Here is a 3,019-nt window from a genome sequence, read left to right as displayed (position 1 = left end):
AGTTTAGGTCGTAGGAAAAAGATCCAAATACCCTTAAAAAATTTAAAATCACAAGCTGGAAACTGAAATACCGATTTTTGGCCTTGACACGACGCGCCACTATCACGCCAAGACACTGGAAAAAGTACAATTAGGAAACAAGTCGATGGCGCGATGCGGGGAAATCATAGTTCTTCACTGATTGGGACCTGGAAGTTCTCCAAGATATGGTGGTATCACACTGCAATACTTGAAAATGACAAATGCCAATTTGGACTATGGTGCGACACGCCAGGATCACGGACCCTTACTGGAATTTTCTGAATGGGAAATTGGCCTGCTCCGCGGCGCGCTAAGGGTTAAAATAACGGTGTTTAACGATTGAAACTTAAAATTGTCATAACTTCTTACCCGATTATCGGATATGTGTAAATTTTATATCGTTGGAAAGCTAATTCAATTTCCTACGTAATGGCAGGATCTAAACTAAAAATTAATAAGTATTTTGAAATTTTTTATCTATATGAATACTCATGCATTGGGACTTAGATCATGCTAAGGAAATATAGGATATTACCCAACCTCAGTTAGCCTAGTTGCAGGCCACTGAGTTGTGATTGCGCTTATGTGATCATGATGCTGGGATTGTGGTCATGGTAACTTTGACAATGTCAGATTAAATTTCTCAAAAACTCAAATCATCTAATTTTAATGCCAATTTGTGTCCCAAAGCAAAAGCTTACATTAAGATCTAGAAATATGATCCCTATGTACTTAATCATTCCCTTAAACATGAAAAAGTAGTAATAAATTTGTTTAGGCATTTAATCGAGCACTTGGTGTGCGTACACTATTTTTATCAAATTTGAAAAATTAGGGTATGGAAGACTTCACCATCAATGTATGCACCAATTACACTAGCTAAGCACACCAACAAGAACAGTTAAACCAAGGATTTAGCATGCAAAAAATAATCTTAGTCCATTCCTTTGATGTGAGTTCTAAAGCTAACACAAGTAGCACAACAGAAAAAATTTGAAGCACATACTGTATTGAGAGATACAGAGTAGATGTTGAAACACTTTTGGATGCCCAACACACAATTAAAAATGGGTGCAATTGAGAAATTTGAAAGGGAGTGTGGAGGGAAAATATGGGTTGACTGTTCTTTTAACCTAGTCCTGACCGTGATTACGATAAAAGTTCTATGATCGCGGTTACACAGAGATCATAATTGCAATAGCATGGGAACTACGATTGAAGTTACTGAGGCCATTTTTTGGTCCTCTATTTTCTCCTGTTCAGTACACTACTCAAATTTACCATACTTCCTCCTATAAAATCTCATTTGAAACTCCTTATAGCACCATAATTTAATAGATCAATCACAAACAAAAATGAAACCTAGTCTAACAAAAAAATTCAAAGAATACGGTCTACGTTCGTGGCTTGATGGATTGCTTCCCATCTAGTGCCTAATTTAAAGTTGCACAACGACGTTCTTCGTTCTTCAAGTAACATCCTTGAGGGATCCATCCTCCTCCTCTGTGGTCACCACGTCAATAAACGACACAACCTAAAGTCCCTTCGATTATTTTTCTACTTTACAAACCTAAAAGGACACTTTATTATTTTGGACTCAAAACTTTATTTCACCTTTTTCCAAATCCACAATTGGTTGACCGGTTGCCAAAAAGTGTCTCCCAAGAATGATTGAGATTTCTTGGTCGAAATCCAACGGCAAGATGAAATCATATGCTTTCACCATAACATAAAATAAGACTCCAATGATGGGGATTTCTTGGTCGATTTCACAAGCCACTTTTTGGACATCAATTTTTCATAACCTGGGACCTCTTGAATGCCTTATAAATGGGATATTTATTTAAAGATTGCTAAGCTTGAGAACTTCTTAAATTTTGCTTTTTATTTTTTCCTCTTTATTCTTTGTAGGAATGGAGGGGGCACTTTAATGGTAGGAAAGTGATCACATTGTGACTCATCTATTTATTACTCATTCTTATCAGCCGTTTGTTTATTCATTAAGCTCTCATTCTATATTTAATGGGGCTTTTGGGGTTCCTCATTTTGCTCTTTGACCTTCCTTTTCCTTACACCTTACTGTTCATCACAAATCTTTATCTCAACTTCAACCAACCGGTCACCAAGGATTTAGTTGCTCCTAGTTATGATAGCTAAGATATAAACATCATTTTTTGGGTTTGCTATCGTATCACTATGAAGTCCCTATTTTTGCCTAGCATTGAGTTGCAAACCTTGATTCCTGCCTTACCTTTTATAGGTTAGACGGGAATCCCCCAGATAATTTTCCAAGTAACGTATTTCTTCATCAAGCCACTTGGATTTTTCTTCATCATATGCCTTGGAGGCACTGATATTTACCACTTTTGAAGGTGTCCCAACATGCTTGATGAAAGAGTTGTAATTGGATCATTATCTTTGCCATATTTTCTTCTCTTTCTTTATCATTTTTCCTTTGGTCATTATCCATATAGGAGATGGTGGAGTAACGTTTAGTCAGCTCAGTTTTCTGTGTATTCCATCCCTTATTTTTATTGGTGATTTGCTTAAGAATATGGAGGCCACTCCATATCATAATTTCACAAGTGATCCACCCACCACGTTATCCACCATGGTTATGTTAAGTTGATCTAATGCTGATACAATACTTGAAGGATAATATTTTCTGGTACTTCATGGTTTGGACATTGCATGAGTTTATCATTGAATCTCTCCAACACCTTTTATAAGGTTTCACCTTTGAGTTCACAAAAATTAATTATTTCATCTCTCAATTGTAACATTTTTGAACGAGTAAAATAATAGTCCAAGAAGCCCTTTGTAAGTTCCTCCAATGATGTGATTGGCTCGATGGGTAGAGATCTTAGCCAAAAAATTTCTTCAACCATAAGAGAAAAAGGGAAAATCCTCAATCAAATAGATTGTTGTGTGATGTGTGCAATGTCGAACGAAGCACAAAATTTGATGAACTTCTTTAGATGTAAGTTGGGATCCTAAA

At 36.3% G+C, this 3,019-nt stretch overlaps 1 non-coding gene across 1 annotated transcript; it reads left to right on the top strand.

Moving 5' to 3' along the window:
* Window positions 1-2,691: 2,691 nt before the first annotated feature.
* Window positions 2,692-2,797, top strand: LOC124899851. Its single transcript, XR_007057414.1, has one exon. It is a non-coding gene; the product is annotated as a small nucleolar RNA R71 (small nucleolar RNA).
* Window positions 2,798-3,019: the final 222 nt, after the last annotated feature.

Source organism: Capsicum annuum, chromosome 6 (genome assembly GCF_002878395.1).
Source record: "Capsicum annuum cultivar UCD-10X-F1 chromosome 6, UCD10Xv1.1, whole genome shotgun sequence".
In the NCBI taxonomy this organism is placed as follows: Eukaryota; Viridiplantae; Streptophyta; class Magnoliopsida; order Solanales; family Solanaceae; genus Capsicum; species Capsicum annuum.
The sequence above is the reverse complement of the archived record's forward strand: the minus strand, read 5'-3'. Positions and strand labels throughout refer to the sequence as shown.